Source organism: Cydia pomonella, chromosome 9 (genome assembly GCF_033807575.1).
Source record: "Cydia pomonella isolate Wapato2018A chromosome 9, ilCydPomo1, whole genome shotgun sequence".
In the NCBI taxonomy this organism is placed as follows: domain Eukaryota; kingdom Metazoa; phylum Arthropoda; class Insecta; order Lepidoptera; family Tortricidae; genus Cydia; species Cydia pomonella.
Window position 1 is genome coordinate 14,424,763 of NC_084711.1, and position 21,296 is coordinate 14,446,058.

At 41.1% G+C, this 21,296-nt stretch overlaps 1 protein-coding gene across 1 annotated transcript in view; it reads right to left on the reverse strand.

Moving 5' to 3' along the window:
- Window positions 1-21,296, reverse strand: part of LOC133521438 (heparan sulfate glucosamine 3-O-sulfotransferase 5) — a 73,376-nt gene that overhangs the window by 19,057 nt on the left and 33,023 nt on the right. The gene's annotated exons all lie outside the window — the stretch shown is intronic.

A 21,296-nucleotide genomic window follows, 5' to 3' on the forward strand; every position in this document is an offset into this window, starting at 1 on the left:
GTAACTAATCCGAACAAACCGGGCAAGATAAGGCTAGTCTTCGACGCTGCGTGTCGCGTTCAAGGGAAATGCCTAAACGATTTTCTTTTGGAAGGACCGGATCTATTACAGTCAATTATAGGGATTCTCTTTCGGTTCCGCGAAGGGCAATTTGCAGTTGTGGCGGATCTACAGGAAATGTTCCTCCAAGTAAAAATAAGGGCCGAGGATCAACCGTCACAAATGTTCATTTGGAGAGGGGACCGCCGGACAGGGAATCCGCAATTTTACAAAATGACGAGCATGCTTTTTGGTGCAGCAAGCTCACCATTCCTGGCCCATAGCGTCAGAAATAGAAACGCTATGGACAACGCTGATGAGTTCCCGGATGCTGTGGAAGACATCACACGTAATCATTACATGGACGATTACGTAGCCAGCTACCCGGATGAGAAGGAACTCTTACATCGTGCTACGCAAGTCGCGTCGTCTCACGCCAAGGGAGGGTTCCAGTTACGAGGGTGGACTTCAAACAGTGTGAAGCTACTCCAGCAGATCCCGACGGAGTTACACGCAAGTACACCGGCACAGCTCGGCAAAGGCAAGGAAAATAAGATCCTTGGGATGTACTGGAACCCTGAAACCGACCAGTTGGGTTTCAACACAACAATGATAAGGGTACCGGCCGAAGTGAAGGAAATGATACAGACGCCTACGAAGAGGCAAATGTTATCGGCCGTGATGTCAGTATATGACCCGCTGGGGCTGTTAAGCCACTATACTATAACAGCAAGGGTTCAGCTGCAGGGTCTGTGGGCCAGGAGGCTGGACTGGGACTCTCCACTGCCAGAAGAGGATAAGCGTGACTTCGAGGCCTGGCTGCGAGCTCTGGATAGCGTCGCGAAGCTCAGGATACCAAGATGCTATCTTTCAACGGGGGCAGTGGCGAGAAGGGAACTACACGTGTTCGTGGACGCCAGCACCAAAGCATACGCATGCGTGGCGTACTGGCGAGTAGCCTCAAATGGCGGGGAGGCCCAAGTGAGCCTAATCGCGGCAAAAAGTAAGGTTGGGTCAACGAGGCAACTCAGCATACCACGCATGGAACTTCAGTCGGCGCTCATCGGGTCAAGGCTACGGCAGACCATCCGAGAGGAGCATCGTCTGACGCCGGATCAGGTCATCGGGTGGACGGAGGCCTGCCGCGCAATGTGTGGCCGCGCGGCATCGTCACCCAGGTGTACCCAGGACCGGATTGTGGAATACGATCGGCTGACGTTCAAACCCGAGGAGGCGTGTTCCGGAGGCCCGTTACAAAGTTGGCTGTCCTACCGTTGCAACAGGAGCAGTCGCAGGAGCGTCAGCGGGGGCAGACTGTTACGGACAGCATGGACCCCTGCCGAGACGAATGCTCGGACGGTACAGACCCGGGCCGGAAAGAATTGCCTAACGCGTAAAACTAAATAAAATAGCTATAGGGTGCCTAGCTATAGGATAGGAATAAGTTGACACAAACACACTTTGTATGATTGACTTGTCGGTCGATTGACTGGAAACAGGATGAAATTGTGGTCGCTATGAGGGTAGCGTTTTGTGTCAGCTTGTTACGTGACGTCATCACCGCGGGTGAGCGGCCGGTGCGATCGCTGCGGAAGCCGGAAGCGTACTGAGCGGCGCGGACCTCGGTGCGCGGTATTTATATGTTCGGGTCGAGGCGACCCAATTTCACCTGATTTCTCCCAAGTTAGGCTTTCCCCAGGGATCGTAGTGACCTGTATAGATAGAACATAGGATTAGCTATCCGTAGACACAAACATTGTAAGCATTGGGCCTAGAATTATCGAGATATTAAGACTTAAAGTTATTTTTGTATGGAGTTGAACTATCGATGAAGATAATTCTTATATTCATGAATATTTTCAGCTGAAACTGGTATAATAGGGTAGATCTTCGTAAATGCTTTCTAAAAAGGTACGGTTCATCACTGAAAACCTCAGGGTTCCCGAGATAAACCCGAAAAGGTGGTTAAATACGGGGAAAGTTCTACGCCCAATGCGAGAAAGAGATAGCACAAGAAAGAGAAGTCCACGTAACGAGGCCGTTCTCGAATTATCTGGAGTTACTTTCGAGACCTCGTATTCGCCCTATATAAGCAGGCGAGATACGGCCTGCGGACAGTGAGTTAGTACAGTCAGTTCAGTTCAGTTCAAGCGATCGGAAAACAAAAAGGAAAAGTGAGGAAAAAGTGAAAGTGCCCTAAAGTTGTGATCAGTATTAGTGGTAATAGTGGTTTTAGTGCTAGTTACGTGGACCGCTTAGTTATTTTACCTTAGTAAGTACTAGAATAACGTTATAGTGAAAGTGCCTATAGTGTTAGTGTTTAGTGCTTAAGTTTGGTGCCTAAGGTCTAGACTAAGTGTGTGCTAGTGCTAAATAAATAAGAATCTAATTAAGTGGTGTTTGTTTGACGCTCCAACTACGTCCCACCGTGGGAGGAATTGGATTTCCGAACCAGCAGGCTCCGTAAATAAATATTAAACTGAGTTATCGCTGAGAGCTGACTCCAGGGTGTCCTCTGGCGGTTACAGCAACTCTATTGAACCCAAACACGATGGAGTTATGATGAGTAGATTAGGAGTTCTGGTGACCAGCTCCTGACTCCATCATGAGACCCTGGACCTCATCTAGATTGAAGGTGCTCATCAGGGCAACTCTGTTGAGCCCAAACACGATGGAATTATAATGAGTAGATTAGGAGTTCTAGTGACCAACTCCTGACTCCATCATGAGACCCTGGACTTTATCTAGATTGATGATGCTCGTCAGGGCTAATCTATTGAGCCCAAACACGATGAGGTTATGATGAGTAGTTTAGGAGTTCTGGTGACCAACTCCTGACTCCATCATGAGACCCTGGACCTCATCTAGATCGATGGTGTTCATCAGGGCAAATCTATTGAGCCCAAACACGATGGAGTTATGATGAGTAGATTAGGAGTTCTGGTGACCAGCTCCTGACTCCATCATGAGACCCTGGACCTCATCTAGATTGATGGTGCTCGTCAGGGCAACTCTATTGAACCCAAACACGATGGAGTTATGATGAGTAGATTAGGAGTTCTGGTGACCAGCTCCTGACTCCATCATGAGACCCTGGACCTCATCTAGATTGAAGGTGCTCATCAGGGCAACTCTGTTGAGCCCAAACACGATGGAATTATAATGAGTAGATTAGGAGTTCTAGTGACCAACTCCTGACTCCATCATGAGACCCTGGACCTCATCTAGATCGATGGTGTTCGTCAGGGCAAATCTTTTGAGCCCAAACACGATGGGATTATAATTAGTAGATTAGGAGTTCTGGTGACCAACTCCTGACTCCATCATGAGACCCTGGACTTTATCTAGATTGATGATACTCGTCAGGGCAAATCTATTGAGCCCGAACACGATGAGGTTATGATGAGTAGTTTAGGAGTTCTGGTGACCAACTCCTGACTCCATCATGAGACCCTGGGCCTCATCTAGATCGATGGTGTTCATCAGGGCAAATCTATTGAGCCCAAACACGATGGAGTTATGATGAGTAGATTAGGAGTTCTGGTGACCAGCTCCTGACTCCATCATGAGACCCTGGACCTCATCTAGATTGATGGTGCTCGTCAGGGCAACTCTATTGAACCCAAACACGATGGAGTTATGATGAGTAGATTAGGAGTTCTGGTGACCAGCTCCTGACTCCATCATGAGACCCTGGACCTCATCTAGATTGAAGGTGCTCATCAGGGCAACTCTGTTGAGCCCAAACACGATGGAATTATAATGAGTAGATTAGGAGTTCTAGTGACCAACTCCTGACTCCATCATGAGACCCTGGACCTCATCTAGATCGATGGTGTTCGTCAGGGCAAATCTTTTGAGCCCAAACACGATGGGATTATAATTAGTAGATTAGGAGTTCTGGTGACCAACTCCTGACTCCATCATGAGAACTTGGACTTCATCCGGGTCAAAAATAATAATGCAAACCCTAACGTAATTTCAAGTGAAAATGCGTTTTTCAGAAAATCGCAGCCAAATAACACTAGACCTTACTCATAGTGTTGTGTTCCTGCCGGTGAGTAAGGTTGCCAGAGCTCAACGAGGGGTGGGAGGGGGTTAGGGTCGGCAACGCGCATGTAACTCATCTGAAGTTGCAGGCGTACATATGCGGGCCGTATGCTTGTTTGCCACCGACTTAGTATTAAAAAAAAAGTAACACTGAAAATCCATCAATAAGCGAGTCTGTTAGGCATACTGTAAAAAATGAACTTTTATTAAGAGTCCTTATTCCTACAGACGAGCGTATTTTGTAAAATGCTTCCTTTTTCATTCAAGATTACGACGTAACTATTAGTATATATTCAAAAACTGGTAACGTACTTAAATAATCGTTTCCTAAACTAGGGGCTCCAACAGTTCAAATTTTCATTTTCTCTTTTAAACCTCTTTTTTAATGAGTTTTTTTGGGAGTCTTTTCCAAATTTTGCAGTGAGATGTGGCGTTTCGGTTCTCAATTTTGCTGTAAACAAGAATCATTTGGTACATGAATGACTACAATTTGATTCAACATATCTCGTACGAGGGGCTGGAATGATTAACAATCGAAGATTCATTTGAAAAAACTGATAAAATAACTTCCGAGTTTTCTTCATTTTTTTAGGCGAAAACAGGGTTTTATTATATTTTTTTTCCGCAAATTGTACGCATATTTTGCTTTAAAAATAATATTATAGCAAACTGTAACTTTATGTTAACCTATAAAAAAAAAATCATAACTATGGGACCTACATTGCCGTAAATTTATATTTTTTTAAAACACGTATAAATCACGCAGCAGCGACGCCCCGCTCTCAGTCCGCGCGGAGCGCGCTTAGAGGACGGACCTGTGCTCGATTGTCAGGCATTCGTTGCGATCGTAATCAGCTACGGAGTTCCGAGAAGTGCTATATACTGCGATTAGAAAATCTTAATAAAAGTTCATTTTTTACACTATGCTTAACAGACTCTCGCTTATTGATGGATTTTCAGTGGTCCTTTTTTTTATACTACTTCGGTGGCAAACAAGCTTACGGCCCGCCTGATGGTAAGCAGTATCCGTAGCCTATGTACGCCTGCAACTCCAGAGGAGTTACATGCGCGTTGCCGACTCTAACCCCCTCCCACCCCTCGTTGAGCTCTGGCAACCTTACTCACCGGCAGGAACACAACACTATGAGTAGGGTCTAGTGTTATTTGGCTGCGATTTTCTGAAAAACGCATTTTTACTTGAAATTACGTTAGGGTTTGCATTTGCATTATTATTTTTGACCCGGATGAAGTCCAAGTTCTCATGATGGAGTCAGGAGTTGGTCACCAGAACTCCTAATCTACTCATTATTATCCCATCGTGTTTGGGCTCAAAAGATTTGCCCTGACGAACACCATCGATCTAGATGAGGTCCAGGGTCTCATGATGGAGTCAGGAGTTGGTCACCAGGACTCTTAATCTACTTATCATAACGCCATCGTGTTTGGGCTCAATAGATTTGCCCTGACGAGCACCATCAATCTAGATAAAGTCCAGGGTCTCATGATGGAGTCAGGAGTTGGTCACTAGAACTCCTAATCTACTCATTATAATTCCATCGTGTTTTGGCTCAAAAGATTTGCCCTGACGAGCACCATAAATCTAGATGAGGCCCAGGGTCTCATGATGGAGTCAGGAGTTGGTCACCAGAACTCCTAATCTACTCATCATAACTCCATCGTGTTTGGGCTCAATAGATTTGCCCTGACGAGCATCATCAATCTAGATAAAATCCAGGGTCTCATGATGGAGTCAGGAGTTGGTCACTAGAACTCCTAATCTACTCATTATAATTCCAACGTGTTTGGGCTCATGAGATTTGCCATGACGAGCACCATCGACCTAGATGAGGTCCAGGGTCTCATGATGGAGTCAGGAGTTGGTCACCAGAACTCCTAATCTACTCATCATAACTCCATCGTGTTTGGGCTCAATAGAGTTGCCCTGACGAGCACCATCAATCTAGATCAGGTCCAGGGTCTCATGATGGACTCAGGAGTTGGTCACCAGAACTCCTAGTCTATTCATCATAAATCCATCGTGTTGGGGCTCAAAAGATTTGCCCTGACGAGTACCATCGATCTAGATTAAGTCGAGGGTCTCATGATGGACTCAGGAGTTGGTCACCAGAACTCCTAATCTATTCATCATAATGGTAATTTGATGGTGCTTGTCGGGGTAAATCTATTGAGCCCAAACACGATGGAGTTATGATAAATAGATTACGAGTTCTGGTGACCAACTCCTGACTCCATCATAAGACCCTGGACTTCATCTAGATCGATGGTACTCGTCAGGGCAAATCTTTTGAGCCCAAACACGATGGAATTATAATGAGTAGATTAGGAGTTCTAGTGACCAACTCCTGACTCCATCATAAGACCCTGAACATCATCTAGATTGATGGTGCTCGTGAGGGCAAATCTATTGAGCCCAAACACGATGGAGTTATGATGAGTAGATTAGGAATTATGGTGACCAACTCCTGACTCCATCATGAGACCCTGGACTTCATCTAGATCGATGGTACTCGTCAGGGCAAATCTTTTGAGCCCAAACACGATGGAATTATAATGAGTAGATTAGGAGTTCTAGTGACCTACTCCTGACTCCATCATGAGACCCTGGACTTCATCTAGATTGATGGTGCTCATCAGGGTAAATCTATTGAGCCCGAACTCGATGGAGTTATGATGAGTAGATTAGGAGTTCTGGGGAGTTCTGGTGACCAACTCCTGACTCCGTCATGAGACCCTGGACCTCATCTAGATCGATGGTGTTCGTCAGGGCAAATCTTTTGAGCCCAAGCACGATGGAATTATAATGAGTAGATTAGGAGTTCTGGTGACCAACTCCTGACTCCATCATAAGAACCTGGATGGACTTCATTCGGGTCATAAATAATAATACAAACCCTAACGTGATTTCAAATAACACTGAAACTCTATAGCACTAATGTGCGCAAACGATTGGCATCTTGACTAGGCAGCATGAGTGCGTAGCCACCATGCCAATCGATACGACAACGAAACACTATCTGTCTCTCTCTCGTACTAATATGCACAAACGATTGGCATCTTGGCTGGGCAGCATGGGTGCGTAGCCAACATGCCAAACGTTTACGATACGACAAGGAAACACTATCTGTCTCTCTATCGCACTAATATGCGCAATCGATTGGCTTCTTGGCTAGGTATCATGGGTGCGTAGCCAACATGCCAATCGTTTACGATACGACAACGAAACATTACTGTCTCTCTATCGCACTAATATACGCAAACGATTGGTATTTTGGCTAGGCACCAAGCAAGTGTGTGGCCAACATGCCAATCGTTTACGATACGACAACGAAACACTATCTGTCTCTCTATCGCACTAATATACTTTATTTATACCTGCAGTCATTTACTAACTTCTTCATTTTCCATTGGTGTGAAAGAGACAGAATAAAGAGCAAGGGTTATAGTACACTCTGTAGTCTGTACACTTAGTAGTAGTGTACATAAAAAAAACTACTGTGCATATAAAATAAAATAAAGAGTGCCCATATGATATCATATAACACTAAAATTAATGTTGCTTGAAATTATATTGAAAACTATCAAGATTATTCTAGTCTGCATTGAAACGCGCGTCGCGTTGCCGGCGCTCGCGTACCGAGCGCCAACGCCATCTATCGAGCGTTATTTCGTGAAATCGGAGAACGCTCCAAGGATTAAGGGCTCTTAAGTAGACCAAGATACCCACTTACCAGGATAAGCTTTTGCTGGATATGACACGTGATGCTTGAGAGACACGATGACTTAGACAATAACTTTTGGGTTCAGAAAATATGAGAAAATAAATATTTTTTCGGGGCGGATAATCTTACACATGCCGATCGATCTAGTCCCAAACTAAGCACAGCTTGTGTACTATGGATTCTAAGCGAAGATATACATAACTTATATAGTTCGTAACGTTCGTAGGAATAAGGCTTTGGACAGAGAAGCATGGCGGTTTTTGGTGTCGGAGGACAAAAAACACTTTTGGTCGCTGCGCCACAGCAGTAAGTATATAGTTCGTCGCAGGGTCACTATTACCGACTATACTAGGAAGCCATTGTAAATACGTCATAATTTGTACGTCTTCAATATTTTTTTTCCAGACTTTTCACGTTCTGAGACCCATCAAACTAACTAGCGAATTTCGCTGTTCTTGTTTGATAGACTGGATTCGTTGTAACTGTTGTAAGTAGCTAATTGCCTTATTTAGTCTGCAGTGACCCGAAACTCATGCTTCTCGCATCGTCTACATGCGCGTTTACCATTAAACACTGAACATTACAGTACCTGGAATATAATAATATGTTACACAATGAAGGCCGCAAAAATATCTGACGTGATCTTATTTGTAGAGCCATAACGTGTGCGTGTCACATATTTTTGCGGCTTTCGAAGAGTAACATATTATTGCCTGTAAATACTTGACTACTTTAATCTAAGCTAGACTTGTGATTAAGTAGGTACCTAACGAATCTACTTATACCTAGGTAAGATGACTAATATCGCCTCCTATTGCATTCTACGAAAACGCCACCGTCAATATCAACACACAACATGAACAGCTGTGTATGCAAACCATTCCATTTTCTTTCTTGATCTAGAAACCTAACAAAACAAAGTTCGCGATGACACACGCTGACCTCATGTACCAATCGCGCATATAATTAATCACAAATTGAATACGCGTTAATGAGTAACCGTTTATTTTACATCTAATTGGAACAAACAAAGAAATTAAACAATTTAATACTTACATGCTGCATCATCGCTCATTATTTTATTTCCATGGCGATAAGGATTAATTAAGTATATTCTCTTTTCAAAACTAACAAAGAAAATGGTAATCATGACGACTCATTTGTTCTACTTACACTATATCCTCAGATCTACCGAAAATCTTGACAGCACTATTCAGGATTCTCTACTACAAGAAAAAACGTCATCTAGCGCGTAAATTTAATTTAAAATCATTTTTTGATTAAAGTTATTTTAATAATTTTATTGTAAAATGGATAATTTATTTTCTCTAATAAAGAAATGAATTTAATACATTAAGAGTCCTTATTCCTACAGACGAGCGTATTTTGTAAAATGCTTCCTTTTTCATTCAAGATTACGACGTAACTATTAGTATTTATTCAAAAACTGATAACGTACTTAAATAATCGTTTCCTAAACTAGGGGCTCCAACAGTTCAAATTTTCATTTTCTCTTTTAAACCTCTTTTTTAATGAGGTTTTTTGGGAGTCTTTTCCAAATTTTGCAATGAGATGTGGCGTTTCGGTTCTCAATTTTGCTATAAACAAGAATCATTTGGTACATGAATGACTACAATTTGATTCAACATATCTCGTACGAGGGGCTGGAATGATTAACAATCGAAGATTCATTTGAAAAAACTGATAAAATACCTTCCGAGTTTTCTTCATTTTTTTGGCGAAAACAGGGTTTTATTATATTTATTTCCGCAAATTGTACGCATATTTTGCTTTAAAAATAATATTATAGCAAACTGTAACTTTATGTTAACCTATAAAAAAAAAATCGTAACTATGGGACCTACATTGCCGTAAATTTATATTTTTTTAAAACACGTATAAATCACGCAGCAGCGACGCCCCGGTCTCAGTCCGCGCGGAGCGCGCTTAGAGGACGGACCTGTGCTCGATTGTCAGGCATTCGTTGCGATCGTAATCAGCTACGGAGTTCCGAGAAGTGCTATATACTGCGATTAGAAAATCTTAATAAAAGTTCATTTTTTACAGTATGCCTAACAGACTCCCTTATTGATGGATTTTCAGTGTTACTTTTTTTTTAATAATAAGTCGGTGGCAAACAAGCATACGGCCCGCATATGTACGCCTGCAACTCTCGAGGAGTTACATGCGCGTTGCCGACCCTAACCCCCTCCCGCCCCTCGTTGAGCTCTGGCAACCTTACTCACCGGCAGGAACACAACACTATGAGTAAGGTCTAGTGTTATTTGGCTGCGATTTTCTGAGAAACGCATTTTCACTTGAAATTACGTTAGGGTTTGCATTATTATTTTTGACCCGGATGAAGTCCAAGTTCTCATGATGGAGTCAGGAGTTGGTCACCAGAACTCTTAATCTACTAATTATAATCCCATCGTGTTTGGGCTCAAAAGATTTGCCCTGACGAACACCATCGATCTAGATGAGGTCCAGGGTCTCATGATGGAGTCAGGAGTTGGTCACTAGAACTCCTAATCTACTCATTATAATTCCATCGTGTTTGGGCTCAACAGAGTTGCCCTGATGAGCACCTTCAATCTAGATGAGGTCCAGGGTCTCATGATGGAGTCAGGAGCTGGTCACCAGAACTCCTAATCTACTCATCATAACTCCATCGTGTTTGGGTTCAATAGAGTTGCCCTGACGAGCACCTTCAATCTAGATGAGGTCCAGGGTCTCATGATGGAGTCAGGAGCTGGTCACCAGAACTCTTAATCTACTCATCATAACTCCATCGTGTTTGGGCTCAATAGAGTTGCCCTGACGAGCACCATCGATCTAGATGAGGTCCAGGGTATCATGACGGAGTCAGGAGTTGGTCACCAGAAATCCCCAGAACTCCTAATCTACTCATCATAACTCCATCGAGTTTGGGCTCAATAGATTTACCCTGATGAGCACCATCAATCTAGATGAAGTCCAGGGTCTCATGATGGAGTCAGGAGCTGGTCACCAGAACTCCTAATCTACTCATCATAACTCCATCGTGTTTGGGCTCAATAGATTTGCCCTGATGAACACCATCGATCTAGATGAGGCCCAGGGTCTCATGATGGAGTCAGGAGTTGGTCACCAGAACTCCTAATCTACTCATTATAATTCCATCGTGTTTGGGCTCAAAAGATTTGCCCTGACGAGTACCATCGATCTAGATGAAGTCCAGGGTCTCATGATGGAGTCAGGAGTTGGTCACTAGAACTCCTAATCTACTCATTATAATTCCAACGTGTTTGGGCTCAAAAGATTTGCCCTGATGAGCACCATCGATCTAGATGAGGTCCAGGGTCTCATGATGGAGTCAGGAGTTGGTCACCAGAACTCCTACTCTACTCATCATAACTCCATCGTGTTTGGGCTCAATAGAGTTGCCCTGACGAGCACCTTCAATCTAGATGAGGTCCAGGGTCTCATGATGGAGTCGGGAGCTGGTCACCAGAACTCCTAATCTACTCATCATAACTCCATCGTGTTTGGGTTCAAAAGATTTGCCCTGATGAGCACCATCGATCTAGATGAGATCCAGGGTCTCATGATGGAGTCAGGAGCTGGTTACCAGAACTCCTAATCTACTCATCATAACTCCATCGTGTTTGGGCTCAATAGATTTGCCCTGATGAACACCATCGATCTAGATGAGGCCCAGGGTCTCATGATGGAGTCAGGAGTTGGTCACCAGAACTCCTAAACTACTCATCATAACCTCATCGTGTTTGGGCTCAATAGATTTGCCCTGACGAGCATCATCAATCTAGATAAAGTCCAGGGTCTCATGATGGAGTCAGGAGTTGGTCACTAGAACTCCTAATCTACTCATTATAATTCCAACGTGTTTGGGCTCAAAAGATTTGCCCTGACGAGCACCATCGATCTAGATGAGGTCCAGGGTCTCATGATGGAGTCAGGAGTTGGTCACCAGAACTCCTAATCTACTCATCATAACTCCATCGTGTATGGGCTCAATAGAGTTGCCCTGACGAGCACCATCAATCTAGATCAGGTCCAGGGTCTCATGATGGACTCAGGAGTTGATCACCAGAACTCCTAGTCTATTCATCATAACTCCATCGTGTTTGGGCTCAAAAGATTTGCCCTGACGAGTACCATCGATCTAGATTAAGTCGAGGGTCTCATGATGGACTCAGTAGTTGGTCACCAGAACTCCTAATCTATTCATCATAATGGTAATTTGATGGTGCTTGTCGGAGTAAATCTATTGAGCCCAAACACGATGGAGTTATGATGAGTAGATTAGGAATTATGGTGACCAACTCCTGACTCCATCATGAGACCCTGGACTTCATCTAGATCGATGGTACTCGTCAGGCCAAATCTTTTGAGCCCAAACACGATGGAATTATAATGAGTAGATTAGGAGTTCTAGTGACCAACTCCTGACTCCATCATGAGACCCTGAACATCATCTAGATTGATGGTGCTCGTGAGGGCAAATCTATTGAGCCCAAACACGATGGAGTTATGATGAGTAGATTAGGAATTATGGTGACCAACTCCTGACTCCATCATGAGACCCTGGACTTCATCTAGATCGATGGTACTCGTCAGGCCAAATCTTTTGAGCCCAAACACGATGGAATTATAATGAGTAGATTAGGAGTTCTAGTGACCAACTCCTGACTCCATCATGAGACCCTGAACATCATCTAGATTGATGGTGCTCGTGAGGGTAAATCTATTGAGCCCAAACACGATGGAGTTATGATGAGTAGATTAGGAATTATGGTGACCAACTCCTGACTCCATCATGAGACCCTGGACTTCATCTAGATCGATGGTACTCGTCAGGGCAAATCTTTTGAGCCCAAACACGATGGAATTATAATGAGTAGATTAGGAGTTCTGGTGACCAACTCCTGACTCCATCATGAGACCCTGGACTTCATTTAGATCGATGGTACTCGTCAGGGCAAATCTATTGAGCTCGAATACGATGGAATTATAATGAGTAGATTAGGAGTTCTAGTGACCTACTCCTGACTCCATCATGAGACCCTGGACTTCATCTAGATTGATGGTGCTCATCAGGGTAAATCTATTGAGCCCAAACTCGATGGAGTTATGATGAGTAGATTAGGAGTTCTGGGGATTTCTGGTGACCAACTCCTGACTCCGTCATGAGACCCTGGACCTCATCTAGATCGATGGTGTTCGTCAGGGCAAATCTTTTGAGCCCAAGCACGATGGAATTATAATGAGTAGATTAGGAGTTCTGGTGACCAACTCCTGACTCCATCATAAGAACCTGGATGGACTTCATTCAGGTCAAAAATAATAATACAAACCCTAACGTGATTTCAAATAACACTGAAACTCTATAGCACTAATGTGCGCAATCGATTGGCATCTTGACTACGCAGCATGGGTGCGTAGCCACCTTGCCAATCGATACGACAACGAAACACTATCTGTCTCTCTCTCGTACTAATATGCACAAATGATTGGCATCTTGGCTGGGCAGCATGGGTACGTAGCCAACATGCCAAACGTTTACGATACGACAAGGAAACACTATCTGTCTCTCTATCGCACTAATATGCGCAATCGATTGGCTTCTTGGCTAGGTATCATGGGTGCGTAGCCAACATGCCAATCGTTTACGATACGACAACGAAACACTACTCTCTCTCTATCGCACTAATATACGCAAACGATTGGTATTTTGGCTAGGCACTAAGCAAGTGTGTGGCCAACATGCCAATCGTTTACGATACGACAACGAAACACTATCTGTCTCTCTATCGCACTAATATACTTTATTTATACCTGCAGTCATTTAATAACTTCTTCATTTTCCATTGGTGTGAAAGAGACAGAATAAAGAGCAAGGGTTATAGTACACTCTGTAGTCTGTACACTTAGTAGTAGTGTACATAAAAAAAAAACTACTGTGCATATACAATAAAATAAAGAGTGCCCATATGATATCATATGACACTAAAATTAATGTTGCTTGAAATTATATTGAAAACTATCAAGATTATTCTAGTCTGCATTGAAACGCGCGTCGCGTTGCCGGCGCTCGCGTACCGAGCGCCAACGCCATCTATCGAGCGTTATTTCGTGAAATCGGAGAACGCTCCAAGGATTAAGGGCTCTTAAGATTTTCTAATCGCAGTATGTAGCACTTCTCGGAACTCCGTAGCTGATTACGATCGCAACGAATGCCTGACAATCGAGCACAGGTCCGTCCTCTAAGCGCGCTCCGCGCGGACTGAGAGCGGGGCGTCGCTGCTGCGTGATTTATACGTGTTTTAAAAAAATATAAATTTACGGCAATGTAGGTCCCATAGTTACGATTTTTTTTTTATAGGTTAACATAAAGTTACAGTTTGCTATAATATTATTTTTAAAGCAAAATATGCGTACAATTTGCGGAAATAAAATATAATAAAACCCTGTTTTCGCCAAAAAAATGAAGAAAACTCGGAAGGTATTTTATCAGTTTTTTCAAATGAATCTTCGATTGTTAATCATTCCAGCCCCTCGTACGAGATATGTTGAATCAAATTGTAGTCATTCATGTACCAAATGATTCTTGTTTATAGCAAAATTGAGAACCGAAACGCCACATCTCACTGCAAAATTTGGAAAAGACTCCCAAAAAACCTCATTAAAAAAGAGGTTTAAAAGAGAAAATGAAAATTTGAACTGTTGGAGCCGCTAGTTTAGGAAACGATTATTTAAGTACGTTACCAGTTTTTGAATAAATACTAATAGTTACGTCGTAATCTTTAATGAAAAAGGAAGCATTTTACAAAATACGCTCGTCTGTAGGAATAAGGACTCTTAATCGTAATGCCTCATTTAGAGAAAAAAAGATTCATATCACCTGGCAACATTTATAAGTAATGGCGGCTGACGAAAATTTGGACTTTTGTATTTAAAGTTACGTAAAAATATCACATTAACCACGATACTTACGCGTGAAATGTTATATCAGGCTGTTTGTTTTTATTCACTGATGTGTTGTGACACCCATTCACCGCACAAATAACCATCTTTCTTGTATTTTTTAATTTATAATCGGGAGATTCCAATTCGACCTTGAGTACTGCGAGGACCGTTCGGATACGATGACACGAGTGCGACATAATGCCGTACTCGAAATGGCTTCACTAGGGATGTACAGACTAGGCATCTAGGCTAATTATAAATCTATGACTCTTACCTGATTTAAAATGAACAGACACAAGTAGGGCGTGTATTGTGTGCTACTGTACAGGTACGTTAATCAAGAACGTCAAGATTACAGTTGCACGTCTTATTAGTAATACCTACACATCGCAGGAGAATACCTATCAATTATCACGAACTAATTGCTAATAACTATAGCAGATTATGCAACACAAACCCACCGGAATTAGAGGGATATGTTCGAATTAATGAACTACTGTATGATTCGGTGATTGGACGTGTTAATGATTTCCAGTGTTCCACATATTTGATAATCTATACGAATCGCGTATTTACAGTGGCTAAATTTGAATTGTGAATGGTAATTGGAGTGATTTAACTGCGATCTGCATTTTGTTGTTGATAGCCAAGCTTCATTGACTGGATTAAGCTAAAATTACCTGCGGGTACATTTTTGATACAAAAGCGGAAGATATGTCATTTTTCACGAGTCCCGGGAGATGTTTCACGAGTGGTTGTGATAAATAAAAATACTTCAGATGAGTAAAAACAAATTATGAAACGACGTTGTTTAATACTTTTGCGAGAAAATGTCAGCAAAACAAAAAGTTATCATTAAAGCAGATTAGATCTATGATTTTTTTTCCATATGGTTACTTTACCTTAGACAATGATTTAGTCTGGCGAAACATCTATGCTTATTTTTAGCTATTGATACGATTTTTGTGAAATGTAATTTATAATTTCGGTACTGGTAAAGTTAAAAAAAGTTGTAGAAAGATATGTAATGCAAGTGATGCAAGCTAAAAACCTTAATTCCTGCGCTGCGAGTATCACGATGAAATGCAACCCAACCCCTTTTCTAGTTACAACGTAGTAGGGATGCTTACATAATTAGTGATTCTCAACAAAGTTATAGTAGCAGTTAATTTTAACTTCGTCAAGTATCTAACAGAAAACTGTTACCTATGTTAACAAATCTTGTTGCTACTTATATTAGATTTATTACTTTACTTAATTAAGTCGGGTGTTGCACTTATTATTTTAGACAAAAATCGCCTATTACATTATGACCTTATTAATATACCTAATCCCAATTATTATAGTCGACATTCCTTTGGCTGATTTCCTTTGGCGAAGTGGAGTCACCAAGATATTTGATGTACATTTTTAAGGTTTGGCTCACAACTTTATCTTGATATTTATATCATTTTAGCTACTAGGCCAAGTTTGATATCGTTTTCGTATAAATTGAGGATGCTGAATTCATTTATGGTATCATATTGACACCATTCCGAGGTAACAATATATTAAATATGAAAAAAAAAAAAAAATTTGAATTCTTCTTCACGCTTAAATCGCTGTACCAATTGAGTTAAAATTTGGTATAGAGAGTCCCAGGGAATTTTTATCCCAAAAAAATCCCTTAAAAGTGAAAAGGGAGGTGTAGGTTTGTATGAAGACTTAATAACCGCTCAATCGATTAAGATGAAATCTACGTCTACATCTTTGATTTAGTTGAAAATGATACCAAACTTGACTTAAAAAGTAAACTTAAACAATTATTAACCTCAGACGTCGCCGCTATAGCTATAATAAGGAGGCACCCGGAAGAAACCCAGAAAAAAACAGACACAGGCCACAATTATACTGGTTTGTCTACCGCGGACTTGCGCTCGGTTAACGATGGAAACAGAGCTTGTGTAGGGTAGGTATCTACCATAAAAATGTCCTAACGGAAGTATGGCGGCAACCCTTTGGCTGGAACAACAGCCATCATAAAAGAAGGGCGGCGTGGCGTTATCTGCGGGAGCAGCGCTTACGAACATTAATTACGATTACGACCAGTGCGATAGGAGAAGGCCTCTGGTGCTTAGGAAGTGCACACTGCTTGGTACTAACTGAAAATATTCACGTTTTATATGGGGACAAAATTTTAGATTTAAAAATAACTAGATTTTTATTTTTTCCCTGCTTGTCGAGGTTTTCCAAAAATAACCACAAAATGGGGTTTTAAAAAAATGAATCAGCGTCACGCATGAAAAGTTGAAACTTTATAGGCTACGCTTATCGCTTTATCATTAAGAGGGCGTGATTGCTATTAACATGAAACAAAATGTGTTCGGTTTTACCAGTTTTGTTACCAATAGTATGAATACTTATAAAAATGTTGCGGGCAATTTCTGAGGACACAGCGGTATGGTTGAGAGGTCTTGGTGACTCAGATTAAACGCTTAAATCCTCCATAAGTTAATAAAACATTGTGTCGTTCGTTGCCCTAAGATCACGTCGGTAGGTACCTACTTTATCGGTATCGCTCTGCTGAATAATTGAAGAAGATGTCAACAGAAAAATAATAGGTAGTTGAGACCAAATTAAATGTTCATTTGGTTGCAAGATTATAACGTTTCGTAAGGTACTTTCTTAATTGAACATTTATCTAGTTAAGGAGATTATCGTGGTATTCCTCAATATGTATTTTCAACCAAATATTAGGCAATGATGAAATATATTATCGACGCTGAGTCTACATCTGATAAAAGTTCTTGCGCATTATTTTTCGATTGTGGTAATAGCTGGAAACCGACTAGCAACATTTGCTAGTCCTTGATCGCCCCGTTGTCCACTCAGCTGTTGGCTTTTCGTGAATTTCTTTGAAAGATTCTATTACAAGTTAGTACTATAAGCCGCTTTTAATTGGGATAAAAAAAATACTAGCATATTCGAGCACACACAATGAGTGTTTGCCGCGTGGCTGTAATTAGACCAGGCTCTCTAGAAGAGTGTCGTATGCATAATAGTTAGACCGCAGTTTGACTTCCGATCCTTGTAGTAGGTCTCCCAAGCTTCAACTACAGGTGTAACTATATTTTACAATATTTGACAACTCCTGACATTAGAATTGGCAACTTATTCGACCTAGCCATCTGGCATAAACAGCTCCACAAACTCATGAACCTCGCTAAACCTCGGCCGTCTAAAAAAGCACCGTCAAACCACTTTATATGTCACGGTATTTGTTAACAATTTCAACTTATTTTAATCATAAATATGCGTGAATACATTATAACGAAAAAAAAAACCTTTTTGGTGGTGGTATCATTCGCACGAACGATACCACTTTTCAGCCCGGCAACATCAGGCCCGGCAACATTTTTAAAGCTTGGGAGAACTAGCAATGCACCGACGAGAAGTTTCCATAGTTGCGAAAATGTTCTCGAGAACGAGAATTTATCGGAATACTTAATGATTTCATAATATACACCATTTGGATATTTAGATATTTAGGTTTCATTCGAGAATAAGTAGGCTAATTTCACCCTGCCTCATGTACCCAATCGTGGCTCAGTTGGATTACACGCGATTTGCAATGACGATGTCCCGGGTTCCATCCCCGAATGATGAAATATATATATTTTTTTTGTACTTTAATTTCCTATTTTTGATTGACTAAGCTTTGTAGCAGAGAGAGGGAGGTCTCTGGATCTATACTCTGCACTGTAACTTTTGTATTTTGTTTTTTGTAACTTTTTTTATTTTTATTTTAGAGCAATTAAACATCATTTAGAGGTTGCAACAACAACTTGACACAACGAAAGACACGCATTAGGAAATTTGTCGGTACTTAGTAAATAAAACAGGGCTGCCAAGACCAAAAGTGGTAATGTTCTCTGAAATATAACGAGAATTTAAGCAACTTATTGGTAACTTATCACTTATTAACAAAATAACTAACTGTAAAAGACAATAACATATACATTATAACATGTTATTTAATATTATGACAATTCAAACTTTATTCTAAGAACATTCTCTTTTTTATACAATAAGTTTCAGATTGCAGCAATGTTCTGCGAACATTCTCGAGAATATTTCCGCGATTTGGGAATGTTCTGCAATTTGTACATTGCTAGGGAGAACTACTACAGGGATAAGAAGTCAAACTGCGGTCTAATAATTATACATACGATACTCTTCTTGTGATCCTCGTCTACATCTAACAATATAGCTCTACACTATATGTAGGTATATTACAAGCAGACATTACAGAACAGTTGCCAGTTTTATTACAATAAAATCTCGATGAGATTTGCTCGATAAAGCACTGCAGTGTAACATTTCGAGTCTGCCTGAGGGCTTGGTCGCCACGCCCCGCTGGAGCACGCATCGCCCGAGCCGGAAGCCGAGTAGGCTTGCAAATAATTAGCAACCGATCGCCAGCCGAATTAAGTATAACACTAAATTTAAACGTGAAGAAAAAGTGTTGTTTGAAACCCATTTTTTAAACTATTGTAAATATAGTGAGCGTCAGGATGGCGGGTGGACCTCAGCAAATTTGAACGAAATATTTATTTATAAACATATTGTACCTTCGGTGTACCTCAGTGTACCTTTAATAGAATCCAGTGTACTTCTCCCTAAAACGAGATATTTAACAAAAAAGGTCCATGCGCCTTTCTGACGTCAGGATGGCGGATGGACCTATGAAATCTTGCATTATACTATATATATATATATATATATATATATATATATATATACACTATACGCTATATTATATATACTATATAACACAACCCTACCCTACAATTAATAAAGTATGCAGTCATATTATAACTTCAGTGTACCTCTGTAAACTTTTAAAAGAAATCAGTATATCTATCCCTAAAACGAGTCAGGCTCAAAACAAAGTCTATTTGAGGGGTAATTTCAGTTAGGCAGAAGAGTCTGTGGCCTGTGTTGACTATTTGATAAACCATTTGGCTGAATTACTAATAGTTTATTTACTAGGCACTGAAAATGTTTATATTAAGTACGGATTTTAAAATAAGCCAACTAACACCTACCATTGTGTGTTTGAATAAAATGTATTGTGTAATAGCTACTTCGGGCGAGTTTTTCCATTAAAAATGCAATTTATGAATCCAAAAGATAAGTTTGTTTAATAAAAAACCAAATATTTTTGTAAAAACCATAAAGTTGCTCAAAAAAGGCCGAGTACCTACAATTAACTGGGTAATATATTAAGGTCGTTTCATCGTTCAACCCTTGTTTAGTTAATTTAGTCGGTGCCCCTGTCTCGACTGATTTGTTGGATTGCTGTTGCTGTGTTTAGGATAAACAAACAAATAGCACCCGGCTGTTGGTATTAAAACCTATGGCACAAGGACAACGTTCGGGTTAATATTATAATTTTATATATTGGCGTTTTCCGGGAAATTCGTTCATTTTGGCCGACCCTTGGTTATGACTCAGCTACTAACTTCCCCTATGACATTAACAATATGGATCGTCACCCTCGGTATGGATATAACAATAAATAAAACAGTATGTTCATGTGTGGATGCCGATGGACAAAGGTGCCGGGTTTCGGCAGATTCATGGCCAATTCTTTTGAAATAATGGCTTCTCCAGGACATGACTTCAAAGCTAAGTAGAATATTATCAGTATCACATCATTTTTTTAAGAAGAAATTTATAAGTATGTAAAAAATATATTATACCTACCTAATTACCTGATTGTAGTCCGACACACATTACATACTTTGTTTTCTAAAATTTCGATGAAATTAATTATAGCAGTTGAGTTTTCTAATTTTTGGTTTCCAAGTTCTGCATTTCATACATTCCGGACCCCTGGCCCTATCGATTACAAGCTCTCTGGTTTCCTGCAGCTCGGCCTTCGGCCACGTACGGGAAGACATCGAGATTGAATGCTCTAGGTCTTAATATGCCCTAGTTAGGAGCTTTGCTTTCGGCGTTTCTTTATATCTACATATGGGCATTAGTTCATGGCCGAGCTCAATACTCTTGAAGCTCTTCCTTTGAATTGTCTACAAGACAATTCTTTTACTTAGCACTGTATACAGGGGCCTTGCAAAGGCCTAACGCCACCCTGACCGTGAATAGGTACTTATCTATTAGTCCAAGATCACAGTAGCCGATTGCAGATTGTGACATCAGTGCTGCTATCGGATTGATTCGGTTGTAGTCGGTGCGGAATCAGTTTAGTATTTTTGCTTCCAGCCAAAGATGCGCGACAGCAGGGCACTCGATCCCTTGCATTTTCTTCAATTAGGAAAAGAAAGGACACAAAACTAGTGTTGGTAAGAACTCGAATCTTTTAAGTCTAAACTTGAAGAACTTCAATAGTTATTACGCGCCTCTGCGCTTAAAAAACTTCCGAGTCGAGTCCTTTATTGAGTTTTTTAAGTGCAACTTAAAAAGACTCGATTCTTCGAATAAAAACTTCGTCAA